At 34.6% G+C, this 5,819-nt stretch overlaps 1 non-coding gene across 1 annotated transcript; it reads right to left on the bottom strand.

The window, feature by feature from the left end:
• Window positions 1–1,657: 1,657 nt before the first annotated feature.
• On the bottom strand, window positions 1,658–1,764 carry LOC111724783. The gene has a single exon (XR_002773009.1). It is a non-coding gene; the product is annotated as a U6 spliceosomal RNA (small nuclear RNA).
• Window positions 1,765–5,819: the final 4,055 nt, after the last annotated feature.

Genomic DNA, 5,819 nt, shown 5'->3' with positions numbered 1-5,819 from the left:
CATTTCCTTTCCCAACTTTTTAATGGGATTTAAAAAAATCTTTCTTTTTTTCTTTTCTTCTCTCTCTCTCTCTTTCTTTCTTTTGAGTGGTTTGAGTTCCTTGTACAGAGGTTTTTAGTATTACATAGTCTCATTAATCTATTTTGTTTTTATTGCCTGTAGTATTGAGATCTTAGCCATGAAATCTTTGCCTTGACCACTTTCCTGAAGTTTTCCTTGTTTTCTTCTAGTAGTTTTCTAGCATTGGATCTCCTGTTTATGTCTTTAGTCCATCTTGAGTGAGTTGACTTTTGTATATGGTGAGAAATAGGAGTCTACTTTCATTCTTCTGCATATAGATATCCAATTTTACAGCACCATTTATTGAAGAGGTTATCCTTTCCCTAATGTATGTTCTTGGAACCTTTGTTGAAAAATCAGTTGGCTGTAAATATGTAGATTTACTTCTGGGTTCTCTATTCTGTTCCATTGGTCTGTGTATCTTATCTGATTTTATACCCTTATCATATTGTTTTAGTCACTATGTCCTTGTAATTTTCAAGTCAGATAGTGTTCCAGTTATGTTCCTTTTGCTTATGATTGGTTTGGCTATTGAAGCTTTTTAATGGATCTGTACAAATTTTAGTATTGTTTTCTTTTTATCTCTGTGAAAAATGTCATTAATGTTTCAATAGAGATTACATAGAGGAATCTGTAGATTGCTTTGGGTAGTATTCCATGAGCATTGGGTGTCTTTCCTTGGGTTTGTGTCTTCTTCAATTTTTTTTTTTATCAGTGTTTTATAGTTTTTCTTGCACAGAACTTTCATCTTCTTGGTTAAATTTATTTTTAAGTATTTTATTTATTTTTTTTTTTTGTTGCACTTTTAAGAGGAATTGCCTCCTGATTTCTTTCTCAGCTGGTTCATTATTGGTATATAGAAATGCTACTGATTTTTGTATGTTGATTTTGTATCCTGTAGTTTTACCAAATTTATCAGATAGAAGAACTTTTTGGTGGAGTCTTCCAGTTTTTCTAGATATAAGATCATGTCTTTTGCAGAGAGGAATAATTTGACTTCTTTTTCTCTAACTTGATTGCCTTTTGTTTCTTTCTTTTGCCAGAGCAATAATTGTGAATAGGAGTGGTGAATGTTCTTAGAGGAAAGGATTTCAGCTCTGTCCCATTCAGGATGATGTTAGCTATAGGTTTGTCACATATCACCTCTATTATGTTGAGCTATGTTCTTTCTGTGCTTAGTTAATTGAGAGTTTTAATCATGAAGGGATGTTGAATTTGATCAAATCCTATTTCTGATCTCTTGAGATGATCAAATGTTTTTGTTCCCCCTTTTATTCTGTTGATGTGTTGCATCACTTTAATTGATTAGTATATGTTGAACTGTCTTGTATCCCTGGGATAAATCCCACATGAGCATGTAATGTTATCTTTTTGTTGTGGTGTCCCATTTGGTTAGTTTTTTTAATTATTTATTTATTTTTATTAAATGATAGCTGTATACATTACTGCAAACTTGGGGTACAGTGTAGGGTTTTCATATACAATTTGAAATACTTTCATCAAGCTGGTTAATATAGACTTTATGTCATTTACCTAGTTATTGTGTTAAAACATTTATACTCTAGTTCTAGAAAAGTTCACTTGTACCCTTGTTAGAATAAATATGGAACGCTTCATGAATTTGTGTGTCATCCTTGTGCAGGGGCCATGCTAATCTTCTCTGTATCGTTCCAATTTTAGTATATGTGCTGCCGAAGCAAGCACTTGGTTAGTTGTTTGTTGAGGAATTTTGGATCTATGCTTATCCAGGGATATTGGCCTATAGTTATTGTTTTTGCTAATTTTTGCCTCTTTGGTATTAAGCTACTGGTGGCTTTGTGAAGTGAGTTAGGGAAAATTCTCTTCTCTTCAATTTATAGGATAATTTGAGGAGAATTATTAGTTCTTCCTTGTAAGTTTAGTGTAATTTGGCAGGGAAGCTGTCTGGGCTTGAACTTTTCTTCTTTGGGATACTTCTGTTATTTATTTGTTTGTTTGTTTATTTATTTTTGAATGGGTGCTTTATCAAAGAAGATGTAGATAGCCAATAAACACATCAAAGTTGTTTAACATTGTTAGTTCAAAGGAAAATGAAAATTAATACCGCTGTGAGATGCCACTCCGCATTTATTAGAAAGGCTAAAATGAAAAGTACTACCCATAGCAAGTGTTAACAAAGATGTGAAGCAGCTGCAACTCTCACATATGTCTCCTGGGAATGTAAAACGGCACAACCGTTTTGAAAAACACCATGGGATGCTTTTAATTACTGACTCAATCTCATTGTTATGAACTTATATTCAAGTTTTCTATTCCTTGTTGATTCAATTCTAGTAGATTGCATGTGTCCAGGAATTTATCTACTTCCCCAAGGTTTTTCCAGTTTGTTAGTGTATTGTTCATTACAGTCTGATAATCTTTTGTATTTCTATAAAGTCACTTGTAATGAACTCTTATTTATTTGTAATTTAGTTGGATCTTCTCTTTTTTTTGGTTAGTCTATCTAGAGGTTTTCCTGATTTTATCTTTTCACAAAAGATAAACTTTTTGTTTCTTTGAACCTCTTTTTAAAAAGTCTTTATTTCATTTGGCTCTGCCATGATCTATATTATTAATTTTCTCTCACTAATTTTGCGTTTGATTTCTTTCACTGTTTTATTTCCTTAACGTGCCTTGTTAGATTATTTATTTGAATTTTTTTACTTTTTTTTTATTGTTGGGGATTCATTGAGGGTACAAGAAACCAGGTTACGCTGATTGCATTTGTTAGGTAAAGTCCCTCTTACAATCGTGTCTTACCTCTAAAAGGTATGGTACACACCAGGACCCCACCCCCATCCCTCATTCCCTCTCTCTGCTCTTCCTTTCCCCTACCCTCCCTCCTTTCTCTCTCTGCTTTCCCCTTCCGCCACCCCCACCGTGTCATTAATTGTCCTCGTATCAAATTGAGTACATAGGATTCATGCTTCTCCATTCTCGTGATGCTTTACTAAGAATAATGTGCTCCACTTCATCCAGATTAATACAAACGATGTAAAGTCTCCATTTTTTTATGGTTGAATAATATTCCATGGTGTACACATACCACAGCTTAAATCCATTCCTTGGTTTATGGCCATTTAGGCTGTTTCCACATTTTGGCAATTGCAAATTGAGCTGTGATAAACAGTCTAGTGCAAGTGTTCTTATGGTAAAAGGATTTTTTTCCTTCTGGGTAGATGCCCAGTAATGGGATTGCAGGATCAAATGGGAAGTCTAGGTTGAGTTCTTGAGGGTTTTCCATCCTTCCTTCCAAAAAGGTTGTATTAGTTTGCAGTGTAAAAATTATTCCCTTCTCTCCACATCCACACCAGCATCTATAGTTTTGAGATTTTGTGATGTGGGCCATTATCACTGGGGTTAGGTAATACCTCAGGGTGGTTTTGATTTGCATTTCTCTGATAATTAAGGATGATGAGCATTTTTTCATATGGTTGTTAGCCATTTATCTGTCTTCTTTAGAGAAGGTTCTATTCCTCTCTCTTGCCCATTGATATATGGGATTTGTTGGCTTTTTTCATGTGGATTAATGTGAGTTTTCTGTAGATCCTAGTTATCAAGCTTTTGTCTGATTCAAAATATGCAAATATCCTTTCCCATTGTGTAAGTTGTCTATTTGCTTTGGTTGTTGTCTCCTTAGCTGTACAGAAGCTTTTCAGTTTAATTCAATCCCATTTGTTTATTTTTGTTGTTGCAATTGCCACGGCAGTCTTCTTCATGAAGTCTTTCCCCAGGCTGATATCTTCCAGTGTTTTTCCTATGCTTTCTTTGAGGATTTTTATTGTTTCATGCCTTAAATTTTAAGTCCTTTATCCATCTTGAATCAATTTTTGTGAGCGGACAAAGGTGTGGGTCCAGTTTCAGTCTTTTACATGCAGATATCTGGTTCTCCTAGTACCATTTATTGAATAGGAAGTCTTTCCCCCAAGGTATATTCTTGTTTGGTTTATCGAAGATTAGGTGGTTGTAAGATGTTAGTTTCATTTCCTGGTTTTCTATTAGATTCCAAATGTCTATGTCTGTATTTTTGTGCCAGTACTATGCTGTCTTGACCACTATGGCTTTGTAGTACAGCCTAAAATCTGGTATGCTGATGTCCCCGGCTTTGTTTTTATTGCTAAGAACTGCCTTAGCTATATGTTTTTTTTTTTTCTGGTTCCATACAAAATGCAGAATCATTTTTTCCAAGTCTTGAAAGTACAATATTGGTATTTTAATAGGGATGGCATTGAATCAGTAGATTGCTTTGGGAAGTATAGACATTTTAACAATGTTGATTATTCTCAGGTACCAGGATGGTATGCTCTTCCATTTGTTAATATCCTCTGCTATTTCCTTTTTTAGGATTCCATAATTTTCTTTATAGAGGTACTTCACCTCTTTTGTTAGGTATATTCCTAGGTATTGAAGCTATGGTCAAGGGAGTTGTGTCCTTAATTAGCCTCTCATCTTGACTGTTATTGCCATATACAAGGGCTACTGACTTATGACATTGATTTTATATCCTGAAACATTATTATATTTTTTGATGACTTCCAGGAGTCTTGTGGTTGGGTCTTTGGGGTTCTCTAAGCATAAGATCATATCATCAGTAAAGAGGGAGAGTTTGACCTCCTCTGCTCCCATTTGGATGCCCTTTATTTCCTTGTCTTGCCAAATTGTATTGGCTAGAATTTCCAGCACTATGTTGAGTAGTAATGGTGACAGAGGACAACCTTGTCTGGTTCCAGTTTTAAGAGGAAAAGCTTTCAGTTTTACTCCATTCGGTAAAATATTAGCTGTGGGTTTGTCATAGATAACTTTTATCGGTTTAGAAATGTGCCATGTATGCATATAGTCTTCAGTGTTTTAATTATAAAAGGATGCTGGATTTTATCAAATGCTTTTTCTGCATCTATTGAGGGGATCATATGGTCTTTGATTTTGCTTCTGTTATTATGGTAGATAACGTTTATGGATTTGCATATGTTAAGCCAGCCTTGCATCCCTGGTAGGAAACCTACTGGATCATGATGTATGACTTTTTTGTTGATAAGCTGTAATCTATTGGCTAGGATTTTGTTGAGAATTTTTGCATCTATATTAATTAGTGAAATTGGTCTGAAATTTTCCTTTTTAGTTGGGTCTTTTCCTGGTTTTGATAAGAAGGTAGTGTTTGCTTCATAGAACACGTTGGGAAGATTCCTTCCTCCTCAATTTTTTGGAATAATTTCTGTAGTATGGGAATAAGCTCTTCCTTGAAGGTTTGATAGAATTCTGGCATGAAGCCAACCGGACCAGGGCATTTTTTTTTGTTGGAAGATTTTTTATTGTTTCTTTAATCTCAGTACTTGAAATTGGTCTGTCAGGAGCTCTATTTCTCCCTGGCTAAGTCTAGGGAGAGGGTGTGATTCCAAACATCGATCCATTTCCTTCACATTGTCAAATTTCTGGGCATAGAGTTTCTGGAAGTATTCAGAGATGATCTCTTGTACCTCTGTGGCATTAGTTGTTATTTCCCCTTTATCATTTCTGATTGAGGTTACTAGAGATTTTACTTTTCTATTTCTAGTTAGTCTGCCCAAAGGTTTCTCTATTTTATTTTTTTTTCAAAAAACCAACTCCTTGTTTCATTAATTTTCTGAATGATTCTTTTGTTTTCAATTTATTGATCTCTGATTTATGAGAGATCTCTTTTTCCAATTCCATAAGATGGCTTGTGAGTTTTTGATGCACTCTTTCTGTTTTTCTAATGTAGGCAT

This window comes from Otolemur garnettii, unplaced genomic scaffold (genome assembly GCF_000181295.1).
Source record: "Otolemur garnettii isolate 467f Iridium unplaced genomic scaffold, OtoGar3 scaffold00001, whole genome shotgun sequence".
NCBI lineage: Eukaryota > Metazoa > Chordata > Mammalia > Primates > Galagidae > Otolemur > Otolemur garnettii.
Note: the sequence above shows the minus strand (reverse complement) of the source record. Positions and strands in the feature narration are given on the sequence as shown.